The sequence below is a fragment of the Barbus barbus genome (assembly GCF_936440315.1).
Source record: "Barbus barbus genome assembly, chromosome: 41".
NCBI lineage: Eukaryota > Metazoa > Chordata > Actinopteri > Cypriniformes > Cyprinidae > Barbus > Barbus barbus.
This window is the reverse complement of record NC_136719.1, coordinates 13,225,523-13,251,439: the sequence shown is the minus strand read 5'-3', so window position 1 is coordinate 13,251,439 and position 25,917 is coordinate 13,225,523. Positions and strand designations below refer to the sequence as shown.

General features: G+C 36.1%; 1 protein-coding gene across 3 annotated transcripts in view; it reads right to left on the bottom strand.

The window, feature by feature from the left end:
• Positions 1–5,590, bottom strand: part of LOC306860262 (rap1 GTPase-activating protein 1-like) — a 55,335-nt gene extending 49,745 nt beyond the window's left edge. For all 3 annotated transcript variants that reach the window (XM_079401865.1, XM_079401872.1, XM_079401873.1), the window contains exon 1: positions 5,561–5,590. The gene's annotated coding sequence lies outside the window, so the exon portion shown is untranslated. The remainder of the gene's footprint in view (positions 1–5,560) is intronic.
• Positions 5,591–25,917: the final 20,327 nt, after the last annotated feature.

Genomic DNA, 25,917 nt, shown 5'->3' with positions numbered 1-25,917 from the left:
CTCTACAACTATGAACTGTGGCGGCGCACAGAGTAAAGAAAGCAGATCACTCAGGCAGTTCTCAAACATCTCAGGAGCATCATCACACAGACAAAAGAGAAACATTCTGCTTCTCTGAGACTTATTGAGAAGAAGTGAAGGTATAATTCTGAAAGTTTTGTCTTCTCATCCTCATGTCACTGCAAACTTGTATGATTTTGGTTCTATGGACACAAAAGGAAATTTCTAAAAATGTTCGAGCTGCTCTACTCCGTACATTAATGTATACAGGAAATTAAGTTGTCGATTATAAAAAAAAAGGTACTGTTATTTTCACTAGGTACTATGTAAAAACTTTGACATGAGTGATATGAAGCTTATGAAGGTGGTGATGGCGCAGTGGATACGACACATGCCTTTGGTGTGAGAGACCCGGGTTCGAATCCACTGTGAGACACCAATGTGTCCCTGAGCAAGACACTTAATCCCCTAGTTGCTCCAGAGGCGTGCGACCTCTGACATATATAGCAATTGTAAGTCGCTTTGGATAAAAGCGTCAGCTAAATGAATAAATGTAAATGTAGAAGATACACAACTCTTGTGGAGAAATCTACACCGCCACTAGAGGGCAGATGACTTTATACAGTCGCATCCTAAATTTAAATTATAAATCAATAACATCAGTACGATTTTTTTTTTAGATAAAATGGGTAATTTGCCATCATTAATATTAAATAAACAGCAAATTGGAATCAGAAGTCATAGCCTAGTTCCTGTCTTGCACAAGCAATAGTGCATTCATCTCCAAATTATCATATTTATGAGTAGAACACACATGAATGGCATCACAAATTCATGATTAAGATTGGGAAACTCGGGATTTTCTTTGAGTCCAGAGTTTCCGATCTGGGGAGGCGTCAGTGAAAAAACATTGTGGACGCAATAGCTGTAGAGGCTATATTGATAATAAATGTGATGAAATTAATTAAATTATTATTGTTTGAAAGAAAATTAGCTAAACTGCATGTTCAAATTACAATCATATTATACAATTATGATATAATATGTAACTATAGTCAGTTTACAGCACCTGCATGAATTTTATGAAAACAAGCAAAAACATATGCACATTTTTCATCATTCTAGAAGTAGAGAATTTTTTTTTGTAGAAAACGTATATCGACATCTTGCTCTAAACCAAGTGATTCTGAAGACACAAACTCGTAAATACAAACTTCCTAAGAGGACTTGAATGTACCATAATTGCCAAAACAGGGCTAAATAAACAACAGCCGAGTACGGTAAAAACAATCCGCCAATGTCTATGATTGTGTGCGGATGCTTGCACCAGTGGATATTGCTCTACTCTATCGATCTCATCAGACACAACCTGTTTCCCAACACAGAAGGACACTGTGTGCTCTTAATGGCTCATTGTATTATTTTAAACCAGCCTCCGTATATCTCTGTCTCATTTAATAATGCCAGACAGAACTCAGCTCAACATCGGTTAGACAAACGTGCTCAATTATATAAAGCAAAATAGGACACTATGGCATACTTCCAGAGGAAAAGATCGACTTCGACTTAAAACAGAAAGTCTGAGGAAACCATGTCTCTTCTCTCTGTGACACCTGCACTTTGTGATGAAAGAAGAGTAAAATGAACTGTTGTCACTCCGTACTGACATAACTTATTTCTGCACTTTTTTCAGAGATACTTTATCAAAGCCAGGGATGTCTCTTTGATGTTAGGGAAGTAAAAAAGGGCAACAGGAAAGACACTTGATTGCTTTCAAACCTCTCCTCAGAATGTCAGCAGCCTTCTCATAGCCGCAGGTCATACGGAGATTAATGAAAGCAAGTAGCTAAAGTCCACTGAGTTAATGGGAAAAATATACAGCATGTGTATTATTTCCACTACAGGAAGAGAGGTGAGTCTCTCTGGACCTTGAATGGGTTTAACTGACCTGAGATGGGGTTAGATATACTGTGGGACCAGCAGCCTGTAATCTGAGTGCCGTATTGTGTGCTAAGTGCTTCCGGATTTAGCGCTGGCCTGGTATTAGGGATGCTGCTGTGAAGAGGAGGACTATATGCTACAGAGCTGCAAAACATGCAGCTGGAGCATTCATTTATCTGAGGGAGAAAGAGAAGGTTTGGAGTTTGATACTAGCATCAAACCAAAAGGGACAGTTCTATCTATCTATCTATCTATCTATCTATCTATCTATCTATCTATCTATCTATCTATCTATCTATCTATCTATCTATCTATCTATCTATCTATCTATCTATCTATCTATCTATCTATCTATCTATCTCTGTCTGTCCATACAATGAGAGATGCTCTATGGAGAAAAAACAAAAACATATTTTCAACATGGGGTGAACAAATGAACTATGCTATCTTTAAATAATTTTTCATTAAAATTTATGCTATAATTCAAATTGTTTGGGTTGGTAAGATTTCTTAATGTTTCCTGCTGAAAGAAGTCTTTAATGCTCTCCGATGCTGCTTTTATTAGATCAAAAATGCAGTAAAGCAAAAATAAATCATTACAATTTAAAACCTTTTTTTCTCTTCAGCATCACATGATCCTTCAGAAATCTTTTTAATATGCTGATTTGATGCTCAAGAAAAAAAAATGTTAAAAACAGTTGCGCTGCTATTTTTATCTTTTATGAATATGAATGATTTTATGAATGATCTTTTATGAATAGAAAGTTCAAAAGAACAACATTTTATTCAAAATAGAAATCTTTTGTAAAATTTTAAATGTATTCACTTTCTATTTTGATCAGTTTAATGGGTCCTTACTGAACAAGCACCCCCCCCCCCCCCCCCCCCTATTTTTTAAAAACAGAATATATCCCTAGTATTCTTTATTATTATTATTATGTGTTAACTGTCTTATAATAGCAGTACAACACTCAATTACTGTATGTGACTACAGCCAAAGACCAAATGGGTTATACTATAAACAATATAATACATTTTCTTGCATCAAATTGTTCTTGCACAGGAACAAAAAAATATGCTAGTCAGGCAATTTCATGCCATTTTTATCCCAAGAGCTAAACCTAATACTGCTATATGCACACAATGACAGTGACCTAGATTGCCCATATATGTACCAAAGAAAGAGAAATAATCTGAATAAAAGAGACAGAGAAAGCGTGAGTGAAAGAGACAGGGAGATAAAGATGCCTTATCAACAGATAAAAGTGTCTTGATTCACACTCCATTCCTCTAATGCAGCATCATTGCTGAATATTGAAGCATTCCTGCTGGATCTGTGCAAAGATTGCTTTGTGACGCAAAGCAAGGTGCCTTCATTAAGCAAACCAATCTAAATCCATTCATGCTAATGTATGCCACGTCCAAGAGTACAATCCGCACATAATGACCACTAAACAAACACTCGCTGCACCGCAAAATTTACATTCTTTTCATATTCAGATCTGCCACTGAAAGACCTTCCTGAATTCAAACTCACCAGAACTTCTTCGGCCTCCTGATTCGAAAGGGAGAGCAAGGCATTGTGGATGTATCAGGCTAATTGAGATCTGTCTTCCTTCCTGAAGGTCTCAGGCCTACAGATGGGATTATGGCCTAATTCTGGATCACAGTAGTCAGATCCTGTCTCGCAAGCTAATGAATCCTCTTCCTCTCAGTCTCTTTCAAAGACTCAAAATAAGTCTCATACATAAATTTGCATGTCTTTTTGATGTATTATCACCACTATATATATACACCATTTGAATAAAAAAAAAATACATTTTCTATACATGATCATATTTCATGATCATAGCTCATATTTTGCATCCAGTTACAAAATATATAAACAAACTGCAACTCCAGCAATGGACTAACTGTCAAAGTTCCGTCACAAAACCACTGAAGCGAGATTTTAAAAGATGCGATTGCCGTAAATATGAAGAAATCCTCAAGTTGTCCTCAACTGCTCTGTGTCTTCAGAAGAAAACAGTGAGGAAGGATAGACGTGGTAGGGCTCTCGTCCTGCAGGCTGTTTGCTACAGAGGCAGAGACTGATGCAGGCCGAGTCCTGAGGTTACACGTGGAGGGACGGATGCCGGAGTCGGGAATCTGGTTTATCCCATGGGTTCGTTAGGACCGACCTTCAGGCTGCTGTCCATCTGCGCCTGGCATCCTAAGCAGGCCTGTACACACGGCCTGCCAGCACACACACACACTCTCACTCACACAGACAGGGGCGTGAGAGTGTCGCATATGCGCCTCAGCCAGTTCGTCCTGCCAACACTGCAGAGCTGTCTCCCGTCGCTGTGGCAACAAGGCAGCAGGGCTGCAGCATGTCCTCTGCACTCCGGACCATTCTCATCCCAAAACCACTGCCCAAATCGAAAACATTTAATCTGTCCTCGCTCTGTACGGCTTTGTGACACTCCCTGAGCAGAGTCAAACAATCCCATATGTCTTGACTCTTGACATTTTAGATACAAGGTTAAAACCAACAGTACACAAGTTAGAATTTAAAAACTGTCTCCCTAACTTTTTTGCCTGTCGTCTATCTGTCTATCCGCCTGTCTTTCCATCCGTCTACTGGTCTATGTGTCTGTCTATCCGTCATCCATTTGTCTATCTATCTTAGTGAAAAAATATATACTAAAATGTATTTGAAATACATTTATTTTGTGCTTTGTATACTGCAAAATACATTCACATATTTATGTGCTTAATAAAAATACCCTGCAATTGTACTTTTGGTATACTAAACTGCTATACTTAAAGGGATAGCTCACCCAAAAATGAAAATTCTGTCATCATTTACTCACCCTCAAGTAGTTCCAAACCAGTATGAATGTCTTTGTTCTGCCGAGCACAAAGGAAGATATTCTGAAGAATGTGGAAAACAGCAGTTCTGGGGCACCATTGACTTCCATAGTATTTTATTTCCTACTATGGAAGTAAATGGTGCCCTGCCTGGTTACAAACTTTCTTCAAAATATCTTCCTTTGTGCTCGGCAGAACAAATAAATTCATACAGGTTTGAAACTACTTGAGGGTGAGTAAATGATGACAGAATTTTCATTTTTGGGTGAACTATCTTAATTGTGTGTGGGAGTGCTGAGTTTCAACTAAAGATATACTTAAGTATATTTGATTGTGCGAAAGTGGAATTATTGCAAGCATACCTCCGGTACACATTAAATCTCTTACATTTAAAGACTGATATTATACAGAGATCATACAATCCTTATTAATAGTGATATTAAACACATTTTAGGCATAATTTTAAGAAATGTGCTTTGTGTAATAAAGAATTACTCAAAATAAAGTTTAATTAAAATGTTATATCAGTAAGTCTGAAGTGATATGTCAATAAAAATGTTAATGGATTTGAAGTATACTTAGTCTGAAATAAAATAATTTTAACTAAATTATGGCACAGGATTTTTTTAACTAGGGTATCTATCTACCCACCCACCCACCCACCTCTGTAACTATGTCCAGGCTGATACCCTTGAGCAAAACAGCATAAAAGCTTGTGGTTTCTGGAATGACTGTTTCAGAGTTAAATGAAAAAGACAGTACTTACCACAAACTCCTGGCTCTGGAAAATGTCTTGTCAACTCTGAAATGACAAAAAACAAAAAAAAACAAAAAAAAGCATTTTTGTTAAAGACAATTCCTTGCACCTGTTTTCTATCTACACAGAACAACCGGTTGCCCAAATAACTAAAATACTGCCCGCACTCACAGATGTGTGGTATTTATTTTTAAGATTTTTAGATATTTAGGATTTTTAGATATTTAAGATTCATTTTAAGATATTCCAACATTGTGAGCAAAAATAAAAAAATAAATAATAATAAACAAAATTAAAAAACACAGAAAAGCCAAATGTTTTTGGTTACCAATGTCCATTCAGAAATATCCTATTTAGAGTCATATTCCTTGCTTATGATGATTTAGTCTTTATTCAACAAAATAATTTTCAAGTAATAGGGGAAGTAATACTGTTTTTTTATTTCCTGTTTGTAATGACACTTTCCCATGTAGAATTACATAGCATGATTTGTTCTTCAAATAAACTAAATTAAATGATTTGAGTAATTTGTTTCTATCCATTTATCCTCAGTCAACATTTGAAAGCAATTTCTTACCATTAAAAACAGCTAGCAGTGACTGAAACAGATGTTAATATTTAATTATTATTATTTTTATTTATTTTTTTGCTTTATACTATATGAAAAATCTGCCAGCACACATTGTGTGGGGAAAATGTTGACTCAGGCATGATCCTGGCCACCAGCAGATGGTGTTGTGATGCAACACTCGCTTGTCAACTGAAGAATTAGAGTGCAAAATCTGCACTTCTTACATGCATCACAGCAACACAGAAGATTAAAACTGCTTTAACATCTTATACTGAACATTGTGCACAACACCTGAGACATACATTTAAATAGTAGCCTAAAATAACCAAAATGCTCTGCAACTGTTAAATACAAAAAATACAAAATATTTACCAGACATATCAGTTGTTCTGTACGTGTTTCCCCTGCTGCTGTTTAGATACTCTCATATTTCCAGTGTGTTTTACTTAAAGTGCACATTCACCCCGTTCAGTCAGACAGGCGGTAGAGTCCGCAGCTTTATGGCAATCCATCTTTCCAGGAACCTGTCTGTCATGGATTAGGCTGCATACTATCAGGATTCATACTATACCGGCTAACATCTGTGGTATTTCTGACCTAGAGCTAGAAATAGACACAAGGTTGTTGCTCTTAGACACGAAAGCATTAACAGAATGTAAATGGACTGAAAGCATCACTGCTGTGTGTGTGTTTTATTGACAGCTGCTATACAGTGGACTTTGAATTCACTATCCCGCCTCACCTCCTCATAATAGACAAGAGGACAATCGATGTCACAGATGTTGATTTTCCTCTGACAGCCTCTCGTTTCAAATAAGACAGCTGATGTTAAACGCTGACCTCTTTAGAGGCACTCGGAGTCAAGTACATCAACGGATGTTGCCATAAAGGTACAGCGCTAAAAGAAAACTACATTACCTGTTATTTTTTGTATATTGTCACCTCAAGTCCATACATGTCTGACGCAGTGTGGGGTTTCAAAAGGGAATATCATTGTTTCCTTTTTTGTATACACCTTCTCTGTGGAGCTTGATTGTCTTTGCCAATAATGTGTTCACCATTCTTGCTAGCAATGCTAACGTGTCACAAATCTGTATCTGTTTACACTTGTGATTTACTATCCAAAATGAATAATAGTCAGTCACAAAATTGTAGTCCATTTTCATGAGTTCTCAAGGCGAAAACCAGCACAGTGTTTTGTTTAGGAGAAGGAGTCTCACACCAATCCTGCCACAGAGCTTCATTTCATTCACAGCTTCACTCTGACTCATGGCTTGTTTTTTGTCTGGAATTGTTTGTGTATTACAAAAGGAGACAAAAGATGGCTTCCTTAATACAAGCCAGTTTCATTACTGGAACAAAAGCAAACACTGATAACAGTTCAGTAGGTTCAGTAATTAACCTTCAGCCAAACTGAAGCACATTAGGCTGTCTACATTTTTCCATTCAGTGCAGGTGATCTAAAGTACAGTGAAGACCTTGGCTCACATCTCTGTTGCCTTTAGGCACCAAGCCTAAAGTATGTGCCTTCGGTTCACACTTCACTAAAGCTATTTAAAAGATCATTTACTCACCCCCATGAACGGATACAATTGCTTTTGCTATGCACAACAAATGGATTTTTAAATAAATCTCCCCCTACAATATGCACTGCTGTTCGAAATTTGGGGTTGACATGACTTTTTACCATGTTCACCAAGGTTGCATTTATTTATATATATTTTAACAGTACTACTGTGATATATTACAATAACTAATAATATTAAAATAACCATTTTCTATTTATATTTAATTTAAAATGTAATTTATTCCTTTGGCAAAGCAGTCATTACGCCAGTCTTCAGAGTCACATGATCCTTCAGAAATCATTCTAATATGCTGATTTGATGCTCAAGAAACATTTCATATTATTATTAATGCTGAAAACAGTTCTGTTGCTTAATATTTTTATGGAAACTGTAATACAATTTTTCAGGATTCTTTGATGAATAGAAAGTTCAAAACAACAGCATTTATTTGACAGAGAAACATTTTGCAAAAAATCTCAAATGGCAAATTGCAAAAAAAAAAAAAAAAACCCAACTTGAGCAACTTACTCAGCAGCTATATTAAATTGTGTGTGTGTGTGTTTGTGTGTGCTGGTAGGTTTTTATTTTATACTTTTGTCCATTTATAAAAACATCCCACAATCCTCAAACAATCCACACAATCTGTTTGACAAAAGGAGACAGACTTTCTGTGTGTAGATTACAAAACATAATTGCTGTCAGTTCTGACGATTGTGCTGTGGGGATGCTCATAGTCTCTCCAGTTTAATTAGCTTTGCCTCATATCCGCAAATAAACAGTAAAATCCCCAGTTGCTCAAACACATAAACAGTGCATCACTCAAATGCACCCAAAAGACCACGTCAGATTCAAACTACTGAAGCCTGCAGGGAACATTGGTGCCATCAACCTGTATGTAAATAATGCCTTGACAGATCAATACATTTTATTGTTTGCTATATTCATGTAGTGTTAAGTGTACTGTATTAATGTGTATTAACATTTATGATGTTTTTGATGAACTGTCAAATGGTCACAAATCTGTGCTGCCAACAAAAGGATGAGGACTATATCAGAACTCTAGTCATGTGTCAGCGGCCCACAGGAGATTCATAAAACTTGATTTTTTCACATTCACCTCATCTCGTGTTGCACTGAATCCTCATAAAGGGGAAATTGAATCTGGGTGCGGTAAAACTCTGAAGAATAGCTTCGACTGAGCCAAAATATCCGCAGGGGATTACTGTTCAATGGCATGCGTGACTTAAGTAATTAGCCGACTAAAATTAACAGATGTATTAAACGCACACTTAACCAAATATTTGCCTGAATATATGAATGACTGTTACAGTGTAGTGGTTGTAGTTAAAATAAAATAAAGGATCAGGAGAACAACGTAGCATCAACACACATTAAACCTTTAATTAACATTAAACACAGGCAAAGACAAAGGGAGAACTGAGGACTTATAAAGGAACAAGAACAAAAGAGCAAACAAGATGATTAATACAAAACAGGTGAATGGAATAAACGATGATTAACTAAACTAGGACAGGAAAAACCAAATAAGGGAAAACAGGAACTAAACGGAAACCGATACGTGACAATGACCTTTTGACATCACAATTCTTTTGCAAATTTTCTCAATGTAATATCTGCGCCTATAAATTAATTAAATTTGGCGGTTCACGTTGAACTTTATCTTGCCAACGTTAGGCAGTTTCGTTCCTCTTGGATGTTGCACTTCATGTAGAAATAAATGTTATGCAGGTTAATTGAATGGATTGCTTTTTAATCGAAAGTACATCATAGATAATGCGTTATTATATTAGACATATCAGTACATGGAAGTCTGTGTTTCCTTTACTGTGGAACTACAGTAAGGATGTATAATTCATCACTAGGATTCTGAGCATAAACTAGAGGGTTTCCTATGGAGTCCTATGGAGAGCCTGGGGCCCTTTCTGTCAGGATCTTCTGAATTAATGTAATAATGTACCATTGCTGCCCTCAAACCTCTGCAGGCACAAACAATATATTAAACGAGCAGATTGTGTTAGCTCGGATTTATAACACTGCAATAAAGGTTTCGGAGTGAGTGAGTGGTACACTACGAGATACAGAGGAGACACAGGAGCTACACAGGATACAATGACTTACTGAATCAAATGTGAAAGCTGACTTGGCTCTAACACAAGGTCGTTGACCATCACAGCCTATGATGCCTCTGGTAAGGTTACATGGTGCATCATAAATCATGTCTTGAACACTTCAGGGCTACTGGAGTAAAGAGAACAACAATCCTGCTGGATGTCATTTATAATTTAGAAAGCACAATTCACAAGCATCCTCCACTGATGGTTCAGTTCATCTACAAAGGAACGAGAATCATTAAAAATAAATTAATTAATTGAGAATAAAATATGCTTATGAATATGTGTTAGCCTTTTGATGGACTGGCCATCTGTCTGGGGTGTTTCCCCCGCCCACGGCCCGAGATGCTGGAATAGGCTCCAGCATCTCCACTACCCTACAGATGTTTGTTTTTCCACCAAGTGTTTTGGTGACTGCATCGATGAATAAATAAATTAATTAATTGAAAGAAATTAATAAATAAATAATAACACATTACATAAAACAACTAATTTAATTAATAAATTACAAATTAAATAATTAAGGAAAATAATTAAATAATTAAGGAAGTCGAACTGGAAAAAGCAGAGACACTTTCATGCTATGAATAAAACAAACTTTAAAGGTATGAGTTTGCAATGCAAGTCAACAAAGTTTAGTGGGTCTATGTTTTTTGACACATTTTTGAACACATATTTTTTGCAAACTGATGTTGTCCCAAATGTTAATTTTGTCCTATCTACTTATAAATCCATGATCCTAAACTCTCCTCAAGGTCACAGCTCAGTGGCCTTGTGGTGGGAAACAAAATGCATGATGCAAACTTAACCCATTACAACTTGACTACTAAATTGTTCACTTTGTGACTACAGTATATAATGTATTAACAGAGAAACAAGCAAACTAAACTGGGCAGATTTAGTAGTGTTTTGTCATGTTGATTTCAGTAAATGAAAAAGATTCCAGCAGATTAAAAAGTACAAAGAATTAAATAATTCACAATAAATAAATAAATAAATAAACAATAAAGACCGAGACTGCTGATGTAAGCAATGCTAGATTATAAAGATGTTTTACATGTATCTGTGCTATAAACCATGTTCAAAGATGCTGTCAAAAGCCCCAAAAAGGTAAAAGTATATTTTTATATTTTTGAAAGAAGTTTCTTGTGCTCACCAAGGTTGCATTTATTTGATCAAAAATACAGTTAAAAACAGTAATATTGTGAAATAAAATTTTAATTACAATTAAAATAGCTGTTGTCTATTTTAATTTATTCCATGGCAAAGCTGTTTTTTTGTTGTTGTTTTTTTTCATTCCAATATGCTGATTTGGTGCTCAAGAAACATTTTTTTTTCTTTATTTCTATAATCAATGTTGAAAACAGTTCTGTTGCTTAATATTTTTATATAAAGCTGTACCTTTTTGATTAAGTAAAAATAAGCATTTATTTGAAATAGAACAATTTTAGCTACATTTAAATAAACAAATTTTGCTGAAAGTTAGTATATTAAATTAGTTTATTTAAATCTAAAATAAACTGATTGCAACCACTTACCTTAAAAAAATGTAATATCATTTTTTCAGTGAATTTAAACTGTAATTTTAATATGCCCTTGCTGAATAGTGAATAGTAATAACTGATTAAAGGGAAAATTGTATACCTAGAGGGAATATACAGTACAGTAAGCATACTGTATAATAAAGTAAACATAAGACATTTCTGATCAGAAAGAAAGATGTTTCTTCTTTTTAAACTCTAATTACTAGTGTGTTTTAAGAAATGATGCAAGTGACTAGTGAGGAAACAATATGTCAGTGTTGACAGATACTATAATGTCTCAGTATGTGAGTGTTTAAAGATGACGGAGTTACACCTGCTGTCTCTAGTCACTGCCAATACACTGTGTACCATAACAAGAACCTTACATAAATGCCCATAAATTTTTCATGACTCTGGAACACAGAGGAACAATACCCCAGCAAAAAACACCATGTGTATAAAGAGCACATGTTTATATGTTTACATGCCCATCTTCTTGTTAAATAATGAATAATGCTCAAGTGATATACATCATAAGCAAACAACAAAGTGTGAAACAATGCAGGCCTCGATATCAACATTCAACATCTGAAAGCTGCGACTGAACGACAGCAAAGAGTAACAGTACAGTGGATGTACTGAACTGAGAAGCAGTGGTACCAGTCGCAAGCCTACAATGTGACAGCCAGATGAATGTATGCGGGTGCCTTAACACATGCAGACCGTCTCACAGCTCTTCAGGTTTCAGCAGAAGTTTGTCTCCAAGCTGTAATGTCCACATTTGTTGTTACAAAACAGCACAGGTGCAGAGACCCATTAAAACAGCAGCAACAGCACCTGTCATGTGACACACAATGCTGGAATGCATCAAACGTGTGACAGCATTTGGAAATTTGACCTGGGGTTTAAAGGTAAATTCACTAAATAAATATAAATTAGTCTCAGTATTTACTAAAGAAAACAGCAAAATTAAAATCCTTAAAATACAGATAAGCTGAAAATTATTTTTATTAACTGTTAACTGTTAAACTGACAACATTAAAACTCTATACTATTTTCTCAAACTACTGTTCAGTTTGGGGTCGGTAAGATGTTTTAATGTATTTAATGTATAAGTCTTTAATGTTCCCCAAGGTTGTATTTATTAGATTTATTATTAGATGAAAAATTCAGTTCAGAACAGTAATATTGGGAAATATTATTACAATTTAAATTAAAGGCAGGGTATGTAATTTTTCAAAAACGTTTTAGAAAACTGAGTCGGGCCGAGTACCAAAACAAACTTGTAGCCAATCAGCAGTAAGAGGTGTGTCTACTCATGATATGGAGGAGACAGCTTTCAGTGAACAGCCGAGCCGAGCGACAAAATATGTCATGGCGGATAAAAGACAAAAAGAGGAAAACGACTGTGGAACGATAAGGCAAGTAGTAGGATCTGTGTAAATATCAGAGTATTGTGTAATTTTTGGTCTTTATTCTATTGTTCTATTAATATATTTAAATGAAAACGAAAAGAGGCAGTGGTGTTTGATATATTTCGTCTGTAAATACAGTGAGGAATTGCAGCAGCCAAGGCGAGCTGACTGACATTATCAAGTGTGCTGCTCTTTGCAGAATTCCGTCTGCGTGAGTTCACACTCCCGAGTGTGAGTCCGAACTACCGAGGATGCAAGTCCGAAATTTGCATACTTGGTATTAAGAAACGCGCGCAGACCTAACGTTACGTTAGGTTAGGTCTTCTCGGTACTTTAGACCATGATGGAAACGCAGACAGCAACAGATCTGGGGGGAAAAAAGTTCCTGGGACATATTGTTCCAGGTAATTTCGGTGGAAAAGCGGCTTATGTTTCACAAAACTAATCGTTGCACCCCCCCCCCGGTAAAACATAACTGTGGTTTATCAAACCTGAGTTCAATTTCTCTAGCCACACCCAGGCCTGATTACTGCCACACCTGTTCACAATCAAGAAATCACTTAAATAGGACCTGCCTGACAAAGTGAAGTAGACCAAAAGATCCTCAAAAGCTACACATCATGTTGAGATCAAAAGAAATTCAGGAACAAATGAGAAAGAAAGTAATTGAGATCTATCAATCTGGAAAAGGTTATAAAGCCATTTCTAAAGCTTTTGGGACAGTGCTGAACCTTCCCAGGAGTCATCCAAGAGGTAACAAAAGACCCCACAACAACATCTAAAGAACTGCAGGCCTCATTTGCCTCAGTTAAGGTCAGTGTTCATGACTCCACCATAAGAAAGAGACTGGGCAAAAATGGCCCAAATGAGTTCCAAGACGAAAACCGCTGCTGAGCAAAAAGAACATAAAGGCTCGTCTCAGTTTTGCCAGAAAACATCTTGATGATCCCCAAGACTTTTGGGAAAATACTCTGTGGACTGACGAGACAAAAGTTGAACTTTTTGGAAGGTGTGTGTCCCATTACATCTAGCGTAAAAGTAACAGCATTTCAGAAAAAGAGCATCATACCAACAGTAAAATATGGTGGTGGTAGTGTGATGGTCTGGGGCTGTTTTGCTGCTTCAGGACCTGGGAGACTTGCTGTGATAAATGGAACCATGAATTCAGTTGTCTACCAAAAAATCCTGAAGGACAATGTCCGGCCATCTGTTCGTGACCTCAAGCTGCTGTTCGTGACCTCAAGCTGAAGCGAACTTGGGTTCTGCAGCAGGACAATGATCCAAAACACACCAGCAAATCCACCTCTGAATGGCTGAAAAAAAACAAAATGAAGACTTTGGAGTGGCCTAGTCAAAGTCCTGACCTGAATCCTATTGAGATGCTGTGGCATGACCTTAAAAAGGCGGTTCATGCTTGAAAACCCTCCAATGTGTTTGAATTACAACAATTCTGCCAAGATGAGTGGGCCAAAATTCCTCCACAGCGCTGTAACAGACTCACTGCAAGTTATCGCAAACACTTGATTGCAGTTGTTACTGCTAAGGGTGGCCCAACCAGTTATTAAGTTTAGGGGGCAAGGACTTTTTCACACAGGGCCATGTGGGTTTGGATTTTGTTTTCCCTTCATAATAAAAAACTTCATTCAAAAACTGCATGTTGTGTTTACTTGTGTTATCTTTGATTCATATTTAAATTTGTTTGATGATCTGAAACATTAAAGTGTGACAAACATGCAAAAAAATAAAAAATCAGGAAGGGGGCCAACACTTTTTCACACCACTGTATGTGTGGGGCGGGTCTATCAAAATAGGGGTGAGACCCTTTTGGGGTAGGGGCATGTTTGTTTTGGTGATTTCAAATATCAACATTGGCTTCCAGAAATCGTTTACCCCGCCTTTATCTGTTTTATATTTTTAAAATATGTCATTTATTCCTGTGATGGAAAAGATGAATTTTAAAGCAGTCTTGTTATATGCCTACCCTCATAACAAATTATAAATGTCTTTACTGTCACTTGTGATTAATTTAGTGCATCCTTGATAAATAAACAAAATTTTTTGAATAAATGAGTAAAATCAGCCATTTTACATGCTACATGTGAATTTAGGCATCACAAAATGAATGTACAGTATAGAATTGATATTAATTTTGAGATAAGATTACTTTTATCAGTGTTAATTATTTTTTCTTCTATTTTTAAAGATTACATTTGATTAAGTCAGTGTTGGATGATGGCAAAGATAATTAAATGTCCAATACTGACCAATACAGATCAATATTAGATACATTTCTAAATTCACAAAAACACTATATCATAAAAAATGTTTGTGTATATTTTCTACCAATATGAGTAATAGCAATTGATCAAATGATGATGATGATAATGCGATGTTAAATGGCATAAACCAGACACCTTTTCACTTATAGTATATCGGATGGTAAAACAAGACAGCATGTACAAACCCTAAGAAAAAAAAAACAGTGCTATTTTTGGTGCAATTCATTCTTAGGAAATTCCCCCCTGCTGAAAATGAGTTATGTATGAGCCATCTATGTGACTGGAAGTGTCTAACAGCTGCTTCAGAACCAATAATCAATAGTCTTTGTCTCTTCAAATAACACTAAAATTATTCCTGCCATCTTCAGTCACGTCTTCGATACAGCCCTGAATGTGAATGTGAGTGTAAATTCAGAGGAAGATCAGATGAAGGACAGAGGGGTTCGCGTTGGTTTAGTGACCTGAGAGAGGTGGATGAGTGCTCACAGATCCTTGTGAGGTGCACACATGGTCTTTGTAATGCAAAGCAAAACCCTAATGAAAACGGTTCAGCTGCCTCTTTAAAATGCCACTCAGTAAACAAACAGTGGATTAGAAAAACTAATGCTGACAAGCACCTTTAATCTTTGTCATTTAACTAAACCTGTGTTAATGGAAAACAATATGTACAAACCAGAATGAAAGGAAAATGGCATGAAATGGTCAATTACCAATTAGACTGTAAAATTGAATTTTCTGTGAAAAATAAAGATTATTGAAGTATGTTTTACAAAAAAAAAGAAAGAAAATACAATCTACTTCAATGTTTCACTTTTAATTCAATGTGATACCTGCCATTTCTTTGTAATTATTTGTGAAATTTACTAGCAATTTCTGAGTGACTTTTTTCAGTGTTTCCAATTCTTCTCGGTTCGCTCCCTGTCCCATTCTTTGCCCCACTGGAACATTGAAATTGGGCTTAAAGAATCTGCTGACCTCCAAAAACCAGCGATCAGCACCACTGCTTGCAAAACAAGTAGCTTTTCCACATGGTTGTTTTTAAACAGGGACAACTCAGAGTCTTTTTGAGACGTCTAGAGTCAAGTCCTATGACTCAACCCAGGTGCCAAACTGAAGGAAAGAGAGAAAGACACAAAAGAAAAGCATTTCATGATCTGGGACAAAGCCTGGACCTGCTGTTTATTTCATTAGACTCCATTAAAAGTTCATGAGGCCAGAGAGATGGGCCAACATAGCATCTACCAGGCTTCATTTATGAAAATGACTCCATATTTCAGTCTGAAGTTACCTGAGGGGATTGTTCACATGCAGATCCACATGCAGAACCTGCATAATGAGATCATTATTTGAACAGTCTAAATCACACTGAATTATACAATGTTTGTCTAGATTCTGTAAACAGGTGCATGTTCACGAGGCCATGTAAACACCAATCACCTGCAAAGCAAACTTGTTCACTTGTTATCTACACCCGGAGCAATTTTCAGAGATGGCTTTTAGATGTCACAATCTTCAGGACCAAGCAAATGTCAAAACACAGCCAAAGACAATTTACTGAGCGAAATGAAAAAAAGGGTCAATACGGATAATTTCCTTCCATCAACAAAGTCAGTGAAACAAACTTGTAAAAGTACAAGCTGACCTTTAAAGTGTTGAATGCCAAACTCCCTTAATTTTTATTTTATATACAGTATATAAATCAAAAACATATATTACTAGTGCTGGGCAACCATTAATTGCATCCAAAATAATTGTAATTTGTGTACAATGTGTGTGTACTGTGTATATTTATTATGTATATATAAATAAACACACATGCATGTATAATGTAAATTCATGTAAATATTTTCAAAATATATATACTGTGTCTATATATATATATATATAAAGTAATTAATTCAGTAATATTTTAATTATTAATTCCATCCAGGAAGTGGTCATAATGTTTTTTAAACAGTATTCAGTCTGCAGTTTGTATATAGGATTTGAGGTTTTTTAAGAAATTGATGTGTATTTATATTGGTCTGCTAAACCATTTTCAAGCATTTAAGCATATTAGATGAAATGTGCAATGTGTCCTGGTAATACATCTATTTAAGGACAGTTCTGGCGGGACAGGTTAAATGTGTCTTCTTCAGCATTCCTGTGATCAGATCAGCCACACGGACACAGATAACACTTGTCCTTGACAACACAGAACTGAAATATGGCAGCCTTGCACCTGTTGAGCGGACGGGATCCGTTAACAGGCAGAGGAATCTCACTGGAATCTGTGGGTATTCAGTCAAACGAAATCTTGGGTTTGAATTCCTCCCTACTGAATCAACAGATCACTTAAAGCGGGCTTAATCGAATCCTTAAGGCCGGATTTATAGGGTAAACAGCCTGTGATTACGTTAACCTCCCTGGTTGCTTCTCAGACACAAGGTTTCTGCCTGGATGTGTGTCTGCTTCAGTCACCGCAGTGTCTAATTCAATCCAAACTCAATTACCCTCTCCGCTATAATGGCCTTTAATAACAGGGTTTACTTGCAGGAGAGCAGTTCACGAGAGCATTGCACTCCGAGAGAGCAGTCCTGTCATTCAAATATATAGCAGTGGTGAAATCAAGTATGCTTAGCGATAACACTCCGCTTTTACAATGCATTAGCATTCAAACACGCTGATATTGTATCTCTCTACTGAGACCGTAACCACAGTTGCTGATATCCCGACAGATCATTTATAATCACACATAACAGCACAGAGTAAGAAAAGTGAATGTGAGATGTTTTGGCTAACAGCAATAGCTCTTACCCGCCGTATGCTCCAAAAGTGAAACTCCTCTTTCTCTGCGGCATCTTGGCTAATGGATACAGCTGAGTGAAAAACAGAGAGACAGAACTCTACAGAGACAGCAGCACTGCCTCTGTCTCTGGACTGACTGGGTATATGTGTCAATGTGTGTGTTTTTGTATGTAACTGTACACATGCAGCACGCTGTCCTTCCTTTCCACTCCCCTGGCTCACTCTCTCTCACGCCTCTTTGGCAAATAAGGGACTGAGAGGCTGGCTCAGTCCACTTTTAGTCGCCCTGGTGACTGCTCCCCACTTCTCATTCATATCAGCACTATTGTAAAGAGGCAGAAATGGAGCAGTACCTAATGTCTTCGTAATGTCCTTTAAAATACACTCATTACATCTCAATGAGATTTCAGGTCTGCTGAAGTAATAACAAAAAACCCCAAATGGACTGGAGGAAAAAAAAGAATCTTGATATGGACCAGTAGCTAATCAATTATAAAAAAGGGCAAACAATCACTACACAAACACTGGAATAAAAATAAAGAAAATAAAAATATTAAAAGCTTTAATCAAAAAAATAAATAATATCAAATAAAATAAAATAAACCCTATGCAGCCCATAACAGCAAAATTGCATTAAACCAATGGCATGAGTGTAGTGGATCATACACCATATACAGTAACTTTAAGTTATGTTGCCATCTAAAAAAAAAAAATCCTAATTTTCATCAAAACAAAAAAAAGTAAATCACTTTTCAAACTGACATACTGTACAAACCTTGATTAGTGCTAAAATTGTAATTAAATTAAATATTTTAAATCAAATGTCTATTCATTTGTCAGTATGAAAAGTGATTTATTATTGATTTATTATTTTACCATTATGTGTAACTACATATTAAACATGAATTGAGTAAACCAGTTCAAATGTATATATATATATATATATATATATATATATATATACATTTTTTATTTTTTTTTAACCCGGTCATGCTTTAAGGTCCAATTCTCACTATTAACAAACCATACCAACTACGACTTTTGTCTCAGTTAATTCCTAATTTGCTGCTTATTAATAGTTAGTAAGGTAGTTGTTAAGTTTAGATACTAGGGTTAGATTAGGGATGTGGAATATGGTCATGTTTATTAGTGCTTTATAAATACTAATAAACAGCCAATATGTTAATAATAGGCATGCTAATAAGAAACTAGTTAATAGTGAGAATTGGTCCCTATACTAAAGTGTTACCAAAAGCTCACAACAGCAACGTTGCCTCAACCAATGGCATGAGTTTTAGGGCGGGAATACCAGTTTGATTGACCAATAGCAGGGTGTGTTTTAGAAACCCATTTCAAAACAATCAATTAGGGATGCACCAATATTTAAATTCTAGCTAATACAGACAAGCCAATAATAATTTTATAAATGATTATTATTTTTTGTTATAGACAATAACCGCTCAATGGCCAATGTTAAAAATAAATAAACAAATGATAATGAGTTGGCGCCGATAGCCTTGTGGGCAGCACGCGACATACAGTGCTACAGACGTCCCAAGTTCAAATCCCGACTTGAGGACCTTTCCAAACCGCCCCCTATCTCTCTCCCACTTCACTTCCTGTCAGCTATGATCTGTCCTATTATAATAAATGTGAAAATGCCAAAAATAAAATCATAATAATAATGTGCTAAAATTAATGAAAAAAGAAAAATATCAACTTAAATTAATAATCTCTAAAAACATGTTCCAATAATTAAAAGAAATCTCTAATATCAGCTGATACGGTACCAATATATCATGCACCATAAAATCATTATTGGTGACACTAGTGGGGGAAAAAACACAAGGGATCGTGTCGTTCATAATAACAGCTGCTCAAACAAAAGCATTGTGTCAACTGTTGACACAGACTTGTGTTCTTTTTTAAAAAGTCACTTAACTATTTACCTAATGCACATACCTACTCCTTTGTCGTGAGCATGTATAATAAATGAGCCTTGGATACAGTCAAAGGAGAAGTGTATCTGTAGGTCAGTAATTAAGAGACTTGCTTTGCACAGAAGGACTTGTGAGACAGTAAAGTCTGAGTCTGGCAGTATTGTCTCTCTGATTACCGAACAAAACACAGCTGCTCTGCACCATGGTTGAGTTTGAGACTTCCAAAAGAACGCAAAAGCTGAGATCTCCTCAGAGATAGTCCTTATTGACTCTGACGTGCTGCTCTCAGACCCAGACGGTCCGACACATCTAGCCAGCGGCTGAAACCACACTGACAAGAGTGTGGAAAACTGCTGACTCATGGGTGAAATCCAGGTTTACGACAGCAAATTCAATCAAATGACTACTTGGCACTTTTCCACTGACCCAAAGATCTGTAAGACAAAACTCATGCACACAAAAAACATCCAGTAAATTGCGTGTTTCACACTGCACACATAAACAGCACATATTTATGTTTATGTGGCATCCATATCAACAAGTACAACAGGTTTACATTTTGTATATAAACACTAAAGTGCTAGATAGCAGAATTGTAGCACCTATCGTGTTTTTTTGTTTAGTATTTTGGTTGTACATACAAAATGCTGAAATCAGCAGAAAATTGTACTATAAACTTTTTAAACAATTTTTAGCAAAACAGAATATAAAATCTACGTATATAAGCAAACTACTTACCCACTGTTTAAAAAAACAAAGCATATATTATATGTTATATGAATAAACATAGAATTTAATTTAATATATATTATATACAGTATATATATACATATATATATATATTAGTGCTGTCAAACGAGTAATCATTATTAATCACATCCAAAATAAAAGTTTTTGTTTACATGTGTGTACTGTGTATATTTATTATTTATATATAAATACACATACACATACAGTAGATATTTAGAAAGTATTTACATGTATATATTTATATTCATATAATTTAATTTATATATAAATATATTTAATATATAAACATATTTCTTAAATATATACTGTACATGCATGTGTGTCTGTATACATATACGTAATAAATATACATAGTACACACACATATATTATGTAAACAAATACTTAGTTTTATATATTATATATAGTGTTTTAATTATATTTTTAATTATTTTATTTTTTCATTATTTTATGTGTATCAATATAACATTACATATGTATATATCACACAAATATATACATGCAGCGTGAAACGGGGCAAAGTCCTCAATTCAAATCTAACTTTCTAGTGACTGACTGGCCAACCAAATGAAATGGATTTATCTACCTACAGAAAGTCCCACTACATGAAAGCCCTGACAAGTGCCATGATATATTGTCAATTCATCTGCAGAGTGGACAGGCTGTCCTCATTGACTCAGATGGCTGCTCTCAACTGAAAGACATTTGCTCTTAGGGAATAAACTGCCAGGTAGACAATGATCAAATGAGAATACTGTTTACGCAGGTCTTATTTTTTTGCTTTGGACCACCACTGTTCATCATTTCAAGGCTTGAGACAGACCCAGATGCTACACAGAGAATGCTTATTGTTTGAGGGGCAAACGGAGGCCATATCAGTCACATCTCAAACAAATGAACGTGGCAGGTCCCATTCACAAGCCAATAAACTCATGTCCTTTACAGCACCTGAGCAAATGAGATTTTCAACAGTGAGACCAAGGAACTAATATGAGCTTTGAACTTATAACATGTTGGTGAAGACAAAAGTCAGAGTCAAGACAAAAATTCATAGGCTGTAGTCCGAAAACTCCTGTAATAACAGAGAGGCTCTGAAAAATACAGCTCCATCAAAGATCTGCTTTCAGCTGAAATGAAAAAGTGTAGACAGTGGTGTAGTTGTTTATGAGCTGTTGATCCTGTGGTGTGAAAAGGTTCAGCCTGCTTCCCTTCTGACGGGAGGGTTAATTACACCATAACATTTAAACACCTTGCTTATGGCCACAGCATATGAACGATGTTTGACCAAGGCTAAGACTATATTTCAAATGGAGAAGAGGTTATTTAATGGGGGCAGGTATTTAAAAAGTAATTGTGCTGGAAATAAATTACAGCTTATCTTTGCCTGCATTTATTTTTTATTTTTTTATCAGACGTTCACACTGCACTTCAGCCATGCTAAAACAAGATTACTTTCTGTAAAACTTTACTCATAAAACTCTTTAATGGGTGTCTGGAGCTTGTTTCAGATTGAAAAAAATCAAACAGAACTACTTTTCACAGGCAGTCATGGGCTTGTGATGTTTAAATAGGCCGTAGATGTACTAGGAGACGTTTAGAAGTGTCCACATGACCCCACGTCCCAGCAAGGGAAGTAGACATGGCCTCCTGCACACTGTACCCTTTCACTGCAGCTCAGTTCACTGCTGCAGACACACTGAGAATGAGACGGTTGTTCAAGCACGCCATAAGCTTACCTAGAAAAACTGGACTCACTTGGGAATGAGTTATTAAAAAAAACAAGAAACTTAAAGGGGACATGAACTGCCTTTGTTTTTTATTTTGTACTGTTCACTGAGGTCCACTCATCGTGTTATTGAGATTTTTTACACCAAAAACATCAGAATTTAGAAGCAATAATCTATTTTCTATCTTGTTTTTAACCCCCCTCTTCAGAACGCTCTGTTTGAATAGGCACGATGAACTGTAGACTCAGAAGTAAACGCCCAGGGCCGGCGCTAGCCATTTGGGTGCCCTAAGCACAAACGCTTGGCGGTGCCCCCCCCACCACCACCAAAGAAATAACTACCATTCAGAATTTCTTAGTTAGGTTCTCTTTACTTCCAAAATAACTGCTGCAAATAAATAATTGGAACAGAACAATGTAAACACAGAAAGTTAAAAGTGCAAAAAAAGTTTAAAGTGCAAATAACAGTATAAGTGTATGAATTTTATGAAGTATGAATTTTAAAGTGCACATTTTAAACTGCAAATAACCATACATAACTGCACAGTAGAATTTACTTCTACATACTCCTGGCCTTGAGTTGCTCCTTGCATGTATTTTAGCATTGACCCTGCATTCAGAAATACAAGACACAATATTCAGGGATTCTACTGAAATGCATTTTTGATTGAACCATCAACCATCATACAAAAATATTGCACACATTAGTCTTTTATATAGGCCTATGTGTCACTGAAACATTTAAAATTCAAAACTCTATTTTACCTTTAAAAGAGGTCTGATGAGGCACAATATAATAATTCTGTACATAATTTGTAGGGCTGGGAAAAGATTAATCGCGATTAATCGCATCCAAAATAAAAGTTTGTGTCTACATGATATATGTGCGTGTACTGTGTATAATTATTTTGTATATATAATTTATATAATTTGTATAATTATTTTGTATATATAATTTTGTATAATTATTTTGTATATATAATTTCTATATACAAAATAATTATACACAGTACACGCACATATATCATGTAGACACAAACTTTTATTTTGGATGCGATTAATCGAGATTAATCTTTTCCCAGCCCTAATAATTTGACAACTCTGTGAATATGAAAATATACAAACACTGAGATTGTGGGGGGTTTTTTTCTAATTTCAGTTTCACCAACAGATGTCGCCCTTGGCCGAACCTCTTGAAAATGACCGCATAGAACAACAACGAAAAAACTTTATCTAAGCGGTCTAATTTGGCAAAATCACATCACGTTCAGTTGCAGGGTTTTTCTAAAGTTCACCTTACCAAGAGGCAGATAGGCATTATATTGAAGCGAAGAAATTACAATAGGGAACGTTCTGCACTAATAGCTATATGCACACACATCTGTAACGTATAGCCTACCTAGGGGGAAAATTAGCTTTATTTGTCATTCAAATATGACGATGAGGACCCCAACGATTGGCCTTCCTTTCCTTCTCAAACAAACTGCATCTTTAACAGCCCAAGTTTCAAAATTTCCCGGGGGAGAAACCCCCGGACCCCGTTAAAATAAAAGACTCAACATGCAGGGCTAAAGCCCCGGATCTTTTGCACTACTAGCGACGCGGACGCGCCGACGCCCCTGGACATGCATACTACACGCACAAAACTAACATTTTTATTTAAAACATTGTCTTACCTGCAAGCGACGCGCGAGCATCATCCCGCTGTCTCTTCTTTTTTTTTTTTTCCGCCCCCGACTCTTGGTGCCTTTTCGAGGCCATGTCTGAGGTCGGTGTCGGCCAAATTTGAAATTGATTGAAGCATAATTGAACAGACCACTGGGAGGTGGGGAAGGGGGGGCACCAGAGGGAGACTGGCACAGAGATTCACCTTTTTCTCGACTAATTTGGTCTAGGCCTATATTACTTTTGTATTGCGTTTGTATATTAACATGCTAGAAATATTTTATTTGTTATTTATACTAGTAGCCTATATTGTGATGATATTTTCACGACCCAGATTTTTTGGTGCCCCCCCAAGCACTTGGTGCCCTACGCGCAGTGCGTGATGTGCGTGTGCGGAGCGCCGGCCCTGTAAACGCCCAATGCTATGATTGGCTAATAGTGTACGTTTGACAGTTTGATTCTTCATAGATGCTGTGATTTAGGTCAAAAACGCAAAAATAACTCAATACATATCAAAAGATCTGTAAGAATAAAGCAATAGTGACCACATAATGAAGACAGTTACTCACACTTGTGTTGTAACGTTAAATACACATTTTTTGGTGGGGTTCCCCTGATAAAATTCACATTCCATAAATATAACGTTACTGAGGTCGCTTCAACCTGCGGACATAAAAAACAACTTGCGACACCAGTGTTAAAGTAGCCCGATTCCACGGGAAATCGGCAGACTTGGCAACACTGAAAATAGTCAGCACAACATCATATTTTAGTTTCAATCTTGAAAATCCCACATCGAATTGTGCCATGTTTGTAAACGAATCTGCAGTAAAATGAAGAGAACAAACGGCCAAGTTCTTACTGACGCGGTCTGGATCTTTGTTAAAAATAAAGTTCATTCACTCTTTTCTAACGTTGGGATCAGAAGGAAGGCAATGCAAAGAATGTTTGTCCAAAACTTGACACCTTTATCATTTGGTTTCTGTGCAGACTTACAGACTTACCTTATAGATACGGACTATAAATGCCATTAGTGCCATACACATACATTTTTATTGCTAAAAATCATCAAGTATTATTATGTTTTAAAATAAATATATCAAAATATCCATAAAAACAAGACTCTTTAAAATAGTTCTCAGATACATATTTTAGAATAGAGTTGATCTCATTCTTTTCCACTGCCCAAATAGTATTTCAATTGTTTTAAACAATTCAAATTAAATTACATTTCTGCAGTTTTGCTGATAAGGTGAGCATCTTTTAGCTATTTTTTTGTGGAAACAAATAGGCCTATATGCAGCGTAAATACAATTGTCTGACTCGGTGCGTCATTGACAAAGTATTTTAAAAAGGAAACTTGCAAATCTTACTGTTTTCTTCAAGTTATATCAATCAAATACAGTGGTATTTTTCATAATGTTGTAGAGATGCCTTTACACAACATCAACACCTCCGTGCGGCTTAAAGTAGCCTATATCATTGGACCTATTCAAACCGGACAATGGACCATTTGACCACAAAATCCAGCAGTGTCCTCCATAATATCTAAGTGCGCATCATAGATCATTGTAATGTTCTCACTAAAAATATTTTCTCATAACATGAGATCTGCAGTTTAGTTTAAAGATTCATTCTTGAGCACCTATTGCACTCATTAAAACATAGCATGCCACAGGAAAAGCAATCAAGCGCATTCACTACAAATATTTCTAAATTCATATCATTTTGGTTTAACTTCTGCGTAATGATTTTATGTCATTTCAGTCCTTATCTCCATTAATGAGAGTGGAATTTTTAATGTAAATGTGTATATCGACATGAAAACAAAGTTTAAAATCGTTGTTAACTTCATAAATTTTCTCACCCCAGGAAAAAGAGTTTGTACGCATGGGTCAGAGTTTGCGTGCAGGTGCGCAAATTTTCCCGTCAATTTTGTTTTTATAAATCCCACTTTTTGCTTAGAAAGTGGCGTACGCCTCTTTCAGGACAGGTTATGTGCATACGCAG